Here is a 13,131-nt window from a genome sequence, read left to right as displayed (position 1 = left end):
ATGATACCCTCAAGATCCATCAATGTACTAGCAAATTGCCTGATGCTATCTTTTTTCCACCATAGGCAAATAGTGTTACCCATACATAGTGTGTGTGTGTATATCTATATCTATATCTATATCTATATCTATATATATTACATATAGGGGTTGAAGCAATAGCACAGTGGTAGGGCGTTTGCCTTGTGCGCAGCCGGCCTGGCTGAGCTGGGTTCGATTCCTCCGCCCCTCTCAGAGAGCTTGGCAAGCTACCGAGAGTGTCTCGCCGCATGGCAAAGCCTGCCAAGCTACCTGTGACGTATTAATATGCCAAACACAGTAACAAGTCTCATGGTGGAGATGTTACTGGACACGCTTAAGAAAACCTATGAACAATGGGAGGACAGTGCAGTGCAGTATATATTCTAGTCATCTGTTGTTGGACTGTGAAGGTATTACCAGATTTTGACTAGTGTGAATTGCACGGTCTTCTCTGAATAGATTTTAGGGTAGATACCAAGCAATGAACTACTGAGTCATATGAAAGTTAAATTCTAAGTTTTTAAAGAAGTGCCCATGTTGTTTTCCCAAAATGTTGAACTCGCAGACTTTCCCACCAGTAGTGGGTAAGAGTTCCTTTTACCCACATCCACACCAGGACTGGTTGTTTTTGTTCCTTGTAATGTGTGCCAGTATCATTGAGGTGAAGCGATATCTCACTGATGTGAGGTGCTATCTCATTGATATTTTGGTTTTTATTATCTTGATGATTCTGAGATATATATATATATATATATATATATATATATATTTCTCTCTATGATCTGTTGCTTACTGTCTGAACTCCATCAAACATGGTGTGGTAATTATGGATAATAGGTAGGAAGTGTCCCATGATGTGTCCAGAAAGTGGCCTGGAGCATGGCAGCTGTTGGGTAGTGCAGGTCTGCTGCTGAGGCTGGGTCCCCTGGGGCGGGGAGGGCTTTTGCCCAGCCCCCTCTGGGGCGCCCCGAGTGGAAACTGACTGGCGCGGAGTCCCTCTCAGAATGCCCGGCAAGCTACCGAGAGTATTCTGCCATACAGGCAGAGCCTGGCAAGCTACCTGTGTCATATTCGATATGCCAAAACTAGTAACTATTACGGGTCTCATTCCCCTGACCCTGAAAGAGCCTCCAATTGTTGGGAAAGATGAGTAACGAGAGGCTGCTAAAATCTCAGGACTGGGACAAATAGAGACATTACTGGTGCCCGCTCAAGTAAATTATCTTGATGATAAGGGATGCAGAGCAATTTTCATATACTATTTGTAATCTGTACTCTTCTTTGAGGAAGTTTCTGTTCCTCTCTTCCTCCGTTTTTGATGGGGTTGATTGTTTTTTCTTGTTAAGTTTCACAAGTGCTTCATCCATTTGTATATTTCAACCCTTTGTCGGGTGAGTAGTTGGCAAGTATTTTCTCCCAGTCTGTGGAGTTTCTATTCTGTCATTTTTTCTTTTGCAGTATAGAAGCTTCTTAATTTGATGTCGTCCCATGTTTTTAAGTTCCTATTCTATTTGTTTGGTCTGTGGCATTGACTCATTAAAGATATTTCTTGATTCAAAAATTAAGTACCTGGAAATCAACTGAACAAAAGATGTGAAAGGCTTATATAAAGAAAACTAAAAATCACTACTAAACGAAATAAAAGATTAGCAGCCCATATATCTGAGGATCTGTCTCTTTTATACTATGAAGTTACAATAAAACAATGTGGTACTGGAATAAAGAGAGATTCTAAGACAAATATGATCCAATTGTGAGGTAAGAGACGGATCCTCAGATGTATGAGCTGCTAATATGGGCTACTAATCTTTGACAAAGGAGCAGAGTATAAAGTGGAGCAAGGAAACTCTCTTCAACGAAGGGTGCTGGGAAAATGGCTCAATCACATGCAAAAAAAAAAAAACCCTCAAGCAAAGAAAAAAACATGGGGTGTTGCCCCATTCGCCCTCTCCTCTCTGGAAAGAAAGATGGCGGCCACATGGGAGCCTTGTGGACAGCAGGTATGAGCCGGGAGTGTGGGGGCGACTAAAACCTCATGGGAAGGGGGGCGTTTCGCTCCGCCCTTCACGCCCTACCGAGGCCACCGGTTGCCCCCCGCGAGCGGCTCTCCAGCACGGCCAGGACTCCAGAACACAGAAACCAATTTCTTAACTATCTGACTTTCAGTAGAAATACTTCCAGGGTCAATAGGTAAAAGAGCAGAAATCCAAAACCAACATTTAATTCTTGAACCCAGCCGTAGTAAGCAAATCACTTCACAATGCTTTTTCAGCATGTCTGATTTGGGGGGGGGGGGGTAAACTCTAAATAATAGTGGTGAATCTTTTATTGAAACAATGAATCTAATCAAAGCAGATAGAGTGTTAACTAGAATTCATCTGCCTCACAGGGACGGGGAGGGGTGGGGGGAGGGGTTTTATTGGGGTTCTTCATGGTAAAAAATAAGTATTGGTAAAGGGAAATGTGTTTGATATTTGCATGACTGAGACATAAACCTGAAAGCTTTGTAACCTTTCCCACAGTGATTCAATAAATAAATTAAAAAAAAAAGAATTTTAAAATAACAATAATAAAATAATGCCACGAAATGAAAAAAAAAAAACACCCCCCAAACCATAGACTCCTATCTTACAACCTAGCACCAGCCAATTTAAAATGAATCAAAAACTTTGATCTCAGTCCTAAATCTGAAAATTATATTGAGTTTTCAGGAATTTTCTAAACTTCCCCAGAATTAAGAACCACTGTTCTGTACAGATGGAAAGATAGAGATCTTTTTTTCCTAAACCCATTACTATCTGTTTTTTATTTCAAAATCCGAGCGATAGCACAGCGGGTAGGGCGTTCGCCTTACAAGCGGCCAACATGGCCGACCCGAGTTCGATTCCTCCGCCCCTCTCGGAGAGCCCGGCAAGCTACCGAGAGTATTCGATATGCCAGACACAGTAACAACAAAGTCTCCAATGGAGACGTTACTGGGCCCGCTCGAGCAAATCGACGATCAACGGGAGGGCCTTTTATTTTATTTTATTATTTATTTATGGTTTTATGATATTTACAAAAGTAAAGTTTTTAAAGTTCTCTCCCATTTATTTAACTGTTGTATTAATCGAATACCTAGATTATTTATTCAACTTCATGAAAGCTCAGAAAATCAGTGGAGGGGTATTTTTAGGCTCATTGTAGAGAAGAGACAGCCCAAATCCCACAGCTCCTGAGAGAAAGGGTTTAAATGGTTGTTCTCCAGACTTCAAATTCTGTACTCTTTGTCTCTATAATGTTCAGTGAAAGCCTCTCCCAGCTTATGGCTTTTTCTCTATAGGCCTCAGGCATGCTGAGCATATTTACATCTGAGAAATGCAAGAGAATCTTCATTTATCTCGAAAGTTATTCAGCCTCAGCTCAGAAATTTCTAAGGATACGCTCTAATCATCATGTAGGGGTCTCGTGGAGCTCAAGGATTCAGAGCTTCCAAATTTGGCAGTGTTAGAGGATTCAGACGGGAGACTGTCTCTGAAACTTCCCAGTTGAACCTCGGTTTCAGCAATAATGACTCACAAGAAGAGATGACCAGAACCATTCTGCCCTTTATAAAATGTTGATTGTTTGAAAACTCTTCTCTGACCATGTATTGATGATTTTCATCAAACCTTTCCAATGTAATCGCATATCTTATTACTAAGAGTTAACTATATTTAATGCACTTTTGGGAAACAGAATAAAAAAAATACGTATTTTTTTTTTATTTTAAAAGAAAAAAAAAGCGGGGGTAATTTTTTTTTTTTAAAGAGACCAAACAAGATATATACTCTTAAGTCAGATATCAAGTCATTGTTGCCTTTCCATTAATCATAGTTCGGATGTCTTTCTAAATCCTAGTTTGTAAAGGAACAGCTGAATCTGACTGCTGAACCGTTACCAAGCTGTTGGCCCAGGGGCGGGGGGGGGGGGGGGGCGGGTAAAGGGGGGGCCGTTTCAGAATAGTCCATGGTCGCCTGAGTCCAATGGCTTCCTTGGAGGCCACTGGTTGGCAGCTGTGGAGTTGCTGCCACCTGGTGGAAATTCTAGATACCGCAGCCAGCGAGAGGGCAAATGCTGGACAGTCCAGCTAGTCAGTCACACTGGCTAATGCTCCAACCGAACTCTCTTATTACGTGGGCAGAACAAGGGCCGGTGCGGTTTATTATGGGTTTGTGGTGTTTATTAATCCACAACACTATTGTTTTTGATAGACAACCTAAGATTACGGCTAATAAAGGACTCTGGGAATGTGGACTCCATAATTTTGTTGGCTTGAGAACAAAGAAGAAAGTCTGTAAATAGTACCTGGATCCTCCAGTAATTACTCCATCTTATAAATTACTGTTTTCTCTTATTCCAGCCCACAGTCTGTCATTCTGGAAAGTATGATATATTAATTTTTAGCCTAGCAATATCCACAGGGAGTAATCAGAGTTGGCACTGTACAGGTGTTTTCCCGATGAAAAAGGTTACTATTGGAATTATTTATAAATGACACCAGAGTACTGAATATTAACAAAGTGATTTTTCACCTGCTTATTAAGTGTCAGCACATATATATGCACCAGATCATGTTGTTCGGGCTGACATTTGAAAGCTTGTGGATTATTCAAAAATGAAGTCCACACCTCAGAAGATTATCAGCCTTCTTTCTGTCTTGCTTAATGTTATCTCTTCTTGTTCTGCCCCTCTGGATGCTGCTGGGTGATGACCCAAGGTCACACACGTGTCTGACCATGGAGCTTGCACAATTGGTGATGGCGCTCCCTGGGGGTCCCGCTCCTTTTCGTAATGTTGTTTGCACAACTGCTCTTGGGGAAGGAAACATGCCCACACCTGGCTGTGATCTGGCCAGAAATCCATTTTAGCACTGGGGACCACAGACAGCAGAGGCTTTCCTGGGGATCAAACCCGGGGCTCATGCTTGCCAACCAGGTGTTTTGGCCTCGGAGCCTCTCCTAGCCACTTCCTGTCCTTTAATTTTTTAATTTTAATTTTAATTTTTTTTTAGGGCTAGAGAGAGTAGTGCAGTGGGTAGGGCGTTTGCCTTGCATGCAGCTGACCCAGGTTCCATCCCCAGCATCCATATGGTCCCTGGAGCAGTGCCAGGAGTAATTCTCCTAAGTGCAGAGCCAGGAGTAACCCCTGAGCATCACTAGATGTACCTCAAATCCTTCCCCCTCCTCCTGCCAAATTAAATATATATATATTTAGACTGGAGAGGGAGCTAGAGTGATAGCACAGCGGTAGGGCGTTTGCCTTGCGCGTGGCTGGCCTGGTCGAGCCAGGTTCAATTTCTCCGCCCCTCTCGGAGTGCCCGGCAAGCTACCGAGAGTATCTCGCCCACACGGCAGAGCCTGACAAGCTACCCATGACATATTCGATATGCCAAACACAGTAACGACAAGTCTCACAATGGAGACGCTACTGGGCCCACTTGAGCAAACTGATGAACAACGGGAGGACAGTGACAGCGACAGACCTGGGAGATGGTATAAAGGCTAAGGCACTTTCTTGGCATGAGTCTGTGGCTATGACCCCAGTTTGAATCCTGGCTCTCAAGCACTAACAAGAGTAGCCCCTGAACACCTCTGGGTATAGCACAAAAACAAAACAAAAATCCTTTCCATTTAGAAGCCAGGGATGTAGCTCAAAGGTACAGCACCTACCTTGCGTGTGTGAGGTTTCTGGATTAGCTCTCCAGCACAGAAAAAAAAATTAAAATTTTAAATGCGATGACTATTAAACAGTTGAGTCCTACACAATGGCATAAAATATGATATAGATCTTCCTGACCCTCCCACACAGCTTACAAAGCAGTGAAATTATCAAACAAGGAATTACCGAACTATATTATCTCTGCAGTGGATGCTTTTGACACCCACAGTTTATTCTTTTCTATCCATTACTTTATGGGGCTCACTCCCCCCCAACTTTGGTTGTTGTCATTCTCTTTTGTTTCTCTAGGTGCTTATCAATACATTCATATTTCTAAACAATGCTAAATATCGACATTTACATTTTTAAACGTTTAAAAAAATTCGAATTCTATGTTAGGACTGTGAGATTCAGTCATCAAGTTAGTTTCCTAAGGCTGCCAGAACCAATGACCAAAAATGTAGTGGCTTAAAACAGTAGGAATGTATTTTCTGGTGGCCGTGGGGAACTCAGAAATCAAGATGCACACATGCTCCACGGGCGCAAAGGTAGAATCATTTTCTCTCTTGGCGTCTTCTGGTGGCTTCTAGCATGGCTTGATTTATGGCTCCAGAACTCCAGTCTCCGCTTTGGTTTTCACGTATCTGTGTGTTCTTTGGGTCTCCCTTTCATACTGATACTTGCCTTTGGGTCTTGTAGGACCCACCACATACTCAGAAGACGACCTGCTCCACCTGGCGAAGAGGAAATAGCTGGAGGACGGTTTCCTACCCAGCTGGCATTTCACCAGTTCCCTGGATCTCAAGGCCTGAAAGTTCCCTGCTGGTTATTCAAATACCACGGAGGGGCTGCAGGTTGAAAGAAAGGTACACGGAGGGAGGGCAGAAGCAGGAAATCTGGCATCAATCCTCAGTTGACCCCAAATTCCCTGAAACAGGATGTGCATTGTCTGAGCTCCCTCTTCTGAGACCTGGGTAGGATTTTAACAGCTGGGAAGGAAACAACGCCCAACCCCTTCTAGAGTCTGAACTGGAAATGTATCTTGAATATTAAGCCTTGTCCACTTTTTTCATGACTAAAGTAAATAATGTTATAGAAATTTGGAATATTGAAGGAAAAATTACTTTTGAATCCACTAATCTAGTCCATCTATTTCTCATCTGCACATCTTTACAGTCGTAATCATCTGAATCGAGGTTTTATAAACTACAATAGACCATCCTTTTCCTTGTTACTATATAATCTTCATAAATGATTTTCCAGAGGTAAGTGTTTTCATTTCCATTTTATAGTCGCAGAAACTGAAGCTCAGATGACTGACTTATTGAAGGTCTCAGAAGGCGATGATAAAGCAGGGAACCAAAACTGAATTAAAATTTATAATGCAAAAAGTAGCGTCACTGTGACAAGATTTTATTAAGATATGCAGCTATCTCTAGTAGATATTTATACATCAACACATTTATCTGTTGCCATGAAACAATCTCCAATCTAGATACCTTAAACAAGTTATCACGTTTATTTTTTTCTATAAACTTGTTATAACTTTACATGGGATTTTTCAAATATTTTTCCCACCTGTTTATAATTGACATTCCTTTAATAAAATTCCATGCCTGGTCACATAAATAAATTTCCTTTGAGAAGGACAAACAATAACTTTTCATGACATCATTGTGTCCTTTTTGTTAATGTTTAGTCTGTGTCATTTTCTAGACGAAAAGAGGTCTCTATTGATTTTGGTTCATGTTCCCCATATTTCTTAAAAGCTTTAGCCTTAATCATTATGCACATTATCAATATTCAAAGACCTTATTTGTGTGTATCCCTGTCTTGCAGAAATATCAGACACATACACACTGTTCAGTTCTTTATAAACACTGTTGAGAACTTTAACACGCACAAATTTATCACTGTAGCACTGTCCTCCCATTGTTCATTGACTTGCTCGAGTGGGCACCAGTAACATCTCCATGTGAGACTTGTTCTTACTGTTTTGGGCATATCGAATACATCACAGGGAGCTTGCCAGGCTCTGCCGTGCGGGCAGGATACTCTCGGTAGCTTGCCTGGCTCTCCGAGAGGGACAGAGGAATCGAACCTGGGTCAGCTGCGTGCAAGGCAAACACCCTACTCAGTTTGTTATTGCTCCAGCCATATATATATAACATGGAGGGGCTGCAGGTTGAAAGAAAGGTACACGGAGTGCAGAAGCAGGAAATCTGGCATCAATCCTCAGTTGACCCCAAACTCCCTGAAACAGGATGTGCATTGTTTATGTATATATATAAACATTGTTTATATAAATATATATATATAGTTTGGGGGCCACTCCTGGTAGAGTGCTCATGAGTTCTTCCTGGCAGTGTTCAGGTACCCAGGCAGTGCTGTGAATCGAACCTGGTTCTCTCACATACAGAGTATGTGTTCCGGCCCTTGGAGCTATTTCTCCAGCCTTATTCCCAGTTGTTGCTGCCTAAAACGAATCATGAATTGTACATTGAGGAATACAGACATTGGACTATTGTGCCTTAGGCTTTTCCTCCATCATCTATACTTCCTCCTATTGTTCTGACTCACAGTTTCTTCTCTTGCACCCTTCCTCTGAACTGTTCTGAACCAGGTGGACTCTATTCTAATCCATAGCTTACTCTCTCTCTCTCTCTCTCTCTCTCTCTCTCTCTCTCTGTTTCTCTTTCTCTGTCTCTCTGTAGATTAAGAAATCTTCCATTTATTTTCTGGGGACATGGGGCCTACTCCTTACTCTGTGCTCAGGGATCACTCCCAGAGGGGTTCAAGGGACCACATGGGGTGCTAGGGATCCAACCTGGGTCTGCTGCATGCATTGCAAGCACTCACCCGCTATACCATTGCTTTGGTCCTTAGATTAAGAAAAATCTTATTTGTGCAGCTAAGTAACTTCAATGCGTAACGGTTCTTCAGTGAAATTCATTGAGGCATTCCAGAACCCTTTAAGAAAAGAAATTTAGAATATGAAAAGAGTGCAAGGAAGGACTTTTGGTTTAAGGTTGTAATCACTAAGGATCACTTGTTCCATATACTCCAATTTATTTTTGTTTTTATTTTATGGGGAGAGGAGAGTTTAGGACCATACCCAGCACTGCTCAGGGCTTATTCCTGGCTCAGTGCTCCTCTATCACCCTGACTGGGCTCGAGGGACCATATACAGAGCTAGAGATTGAACCCAGGTGAGCTATGTGAAGGTAAGTGCCCTCCCCTCTGTCTCATCTCCCTGGCCCCCACTCCTGGCAATTCTTATCCAATCAGGTAGACAGTTCAATGGGACACCTGAGGGTGTGGTGCTGCTCAGACCCTGAAGGACCACCCCAGGGAGGCCATGTGGTACCAGGTGGGCATGCCATGCAGCTTGCCATATTCCTGGTACCATATCCCTGGCCCTGAAGGGTGTTTAAATGAAGATCACAGCACTCACTGTTCCCTCTCCATTCTTACCTGATAAGGAAGGTCAAACACTCACCTTTAATTGTAAGGTACTTAACACTGGTATGTTTGCTACAGCATTTAATTAGGGAAACATTAAACCTAAGTGGATAATGAGTGAGGTCTGCTGGCGAGAAGTTGTAAAGACAACCAAGGACAGTAGACACAAGGTCCAGGAAGATTGCTCCATAGTTGGAAGCCTGTCTTACTAGCCGGGGAGAAGGCAGCTGGAACAGAGAAGGGATCACTAAGAAAATGATGGTTGGAGGCATAGGTCGGGTTGGGAGATGTGTGCTGAAAGTAGATAAAGGACCAAACATGATAACCTCTCAGTGTCTGTGTTGAAAACCATAATACCCAAAAGTAGAGAGGGAAATTGTCTGCCATGGAGGCAGGGGGATGGTGGGAAATGGGGGGGTATACTGAGGAGATTGGTGATGGGGAATGTGCATTGGTGGAGGGATGGGTGTTTGATCATTGTGTAATTTTTGTAACCCAAATATGAAAGCTTGTAATTGTATCTCATGGTGATTTAATTTAAAAAAAAAAAAACAGCTTCAGTAAAGTTTTTAGCTGATTTGCTTTCCCCAAAGCCAAGCAGTTATCCTGCAGCTCTTTCAGTAAAGACAAAACAAATAAACAACAACAACTACTCTTCTTTAGCTAAAATAAGTTAGTCAAATGCTCTATCCATGGTTTTCAGTTGCCTTTCCAAAGGCCAATATTTGTCCACAGAAATTAATGGGGGAAAAAAAAAGGAAAATACGTCACCATTAACTGCAGCCAGGCTCTAGTCTTCAGATTTGAAAGGCAGAAAAGTCCTGTTTTGTGTGATAGTCTATGTCTTTCAGAGTCACACTGCATATGAGCAATAAAAAAAAAGGCCTGATTTCTGGGAATAGAGGGATAGATTCTATTGAAGAAAACCTTCCACGAATAAAAACTGAAAATAATGGGAGAAAAAAATGTTAAAGCTCTCTGAGAGCTGGAGAGATAAGAAAGATAGCTCAAAGTTCAGGAATGCATGTTTTGCCTTTCCACTGGGTTCTAACTTCAATATTTAAGGTTAATTCATTAGTCATTGGAACGTTTTTGGTTTTTATTTTGTTTTGAACCATACCCAGCTGTGCTCAAGACTTCTTCCTGGCTCTGTACTCAGGAACCAGGGATTGTACTGTGTGCCAGGGATTGAACCCAGGTTGGCCACAGGCAAGGCAGCACACTACCCACTCTACTATCTCTCCGGTTCCCCTCATTTGAATGTTTATCTTGGTACATTGTTCAGATTCAAAAATAAACTATCTTGAAACAAACAGTAGCTGACTTTCCTGCTTGACTCTTTTATTTGTTATTACTTTTATTGTGATTATTATTTGTTCAAGTTATTATTATCTGCAACACCAGGAATTGAATCCAGGGCCTCCCACATAAAAGGCAAATGCTCTGTCCCTGAGGCACCTCCTTCTCTGGGTCTTTTAGCCTTAGATGGTTGGTTGGAACCTTTTTTTTTTTAATTTTGTTTTGGGGCCATATCTGGTGGTGCTCAGGGGTTGCACCTGGTTCTGTACTCAGGAATCATTCCTGGAAGTGCTCAGTTTTGCTGAGGATGGAACCCAGATTGGCTTTATGCAAGGCAAGCACCTTGCCTGCTATGCTATCTCTCCGGACCCAGTGCTTGGAATCTTAACCCCTGTACTTTGTCGCCAGTCCCCAAGCTTTTCTTTTTACCCCCAACAAAGCCCCTGAGAAAATGCAAAAAGCCTTCAGAACATACATTGGAAACACTTCCTATTTTGTTATCATTTAAACCCCAAAATGGGCTGAGTTTGGCCTGTAGGTCAAATGTGGGTGCCACCTATTTTTGTCCATAGGGCTTTCATGGAATGTGGTCATACTCATTCATTCTTTTCTTTCCTTTCTTTTTTTTTTTTATTAGTGAAACACCAGTACAGTTGTAGACTTACAAATTTTTGTGCTTGGGTTTCAGTTATACAATGATCAAGCACCCATCCCTGCACCAGTGCCCATTATCCACCATCACTAATCCCAGTATCCCTCCCCACCCCCCTTATCCCCCCATCCCACCCTACCTCTGTGGCAGGGCACTCCCTTTTGTTCTCTCTCTCTCGTTTTGGATGCTGTGGTTTGCAAAAGATGCATTGAGTGGCAATCATGTTTGGTCTAGAGTCTACTTTCAGCATACTTCTCCCATCCTGGGAGGATACTCCCAACACCCTTTATTTGGTGCTCCCTTCTCTATCTGAGCTGCCTTTACCCCTAGAGTGTGTGGCTGGCCTCCAAGCCATGGAATAAACCTCATGGTATTTATCTTGGCTATTCTTGGGTGTTAGTTTCCTATTTTGTTACTTTATGTTTCCCAGATGAATGCAATCTTTCTATGTCTGTCCCTCTCTTTCTGACTCATTTCACTTAGCATGATACTTTCCATGTAGTACCACTTGTTTGTAAATTTCAATTTGTGACTTCATCCTTTCTGACAGCTACATAGTACTCCATTGTGTAGATGTACCAAAGTTTCTTTAACCAGTCATCTGTTCTCGGGTACTCAGGTTTTTTTTTCCCATATTCTAGCTATTGTAAACAGTGCTGCAATGAACAGACAAATGCAGGTGTCGCTTCAACTATACTTTTTTGCCTCTCCGGGGTATAACATTCATTATTTTCTGAGGCCTCTTTTGATTGCAGTGGTAGCGCCAAATAATTACAAGAGAAACAGTTACAACAGAAATGTAAGGTAAGGTAAGATAAAGGCCCTCCCGTTGATCGTCGATTTGCTCGAGCGGGCCCAGTAACGTCTCCATTGGAGACTTTGTTGTTACTGTGTCTGGCATATCGAATACTCTCGGTAGCTTGCCGGGCTCTCCGAGAGGGGTGGAGGAATCGAACTCGGGTCGGCCATGTTGGCCGCTTGTAAGGCGAACGCCCTACCCACTGTGCTGTGGTTCACATAAAACCTGGTTCCTTTTGTGCTATTTTCTGATGCCTGGTCTGGATAATCCCTCATGGGCCCTGTCTCTAGACAATCATTTTAGTTTTAATTTTTTTTTAACTGAATCACTATGAGATACAAAGTTACAAAGCTTTCATGCTTGAGTTTCAGTCATACAATGATCGAACACCCGTCCCTTCGCCAGTGCACATTTTCTACTACCAACGGCTCCGGTACCCCTCCTGTCACCCCCACCCAACCCCAACCTCTACCTCTGTGGTAGGCACTTTCTTTCTTACTCTCTCTTTCTCTCTCTATTTTTAGGCATTATGGTTTGCAATAGAGATACCAAGAGGCCATCATGTTTGGTTCTTTATCTACTTTCAGCACACATCTCCCATCCTAGGAGATCTCTCCAACCATCATTGATTTAGTGGTCCTTTCTCCATTCAAACTGCCTTTCCCCCTAGCACATGAGGCAGGCTTCCAACCATAAAGCAATCCTCCGGGCCCCTGTCTAGACGATCATTCAATATCAATTTTTTCACTGACTTATAAAGTATTTCTCAGATCAAGTTCCCAGAAGAGGAGAATCCAAATTCTCTGAAATTATCAATTTTCAATCTGAAATGAAATGAAGTTGAACATCCTCTTTTCATTGCCAGGCCACTGGCAGTGTGCTGTCCAGTCATGGGAAGGTTGGACTTGGGGAACAAGTTTTCCGCCTTCATCTACTCAGCTGTGGCTCAAGAAGTGTAGGTAATAGGATGGTCAGTGGAATAGCTTCTCGAGAACCAAGAAGCATGGGAGGTGGGTGCTAGGACAAATCTAGTATGACTGAAAATTCAATACTAAAAAATGTGAAATCATTTGGTATGGGTTTGAGTCACAATGGTATCAAAATATATGTCAATTCAAATCAATGTGAAATGAAATATACTGTATCCCTGAAATGAATCATTCAAATCAGGAATGGGGAGAGTTCACGTGCTGAAACAAACAGCTAGCAGTGAGTCTGA

This window comes from Sorex fumeus, unplaced genomic scaffold (assembly GCF_029834395.1).
Source record: "Sorex fumeus unplaced genomic scaffold, SorFum_2.1 ptg000009l, whole genome shotgun sequence".
NCBI classification, from domain to species: domain Eukaryota; kingdom Metazoa; phylum Chordata; class Mammalia; order Eulipotyphla; family Soricidae; genus Sorex; species Sorex fumeus.
The sequence above is the reverse complement of the archived record's forward strand: the minus strand, read 5'-3'. Positions refer to the sequence as shown.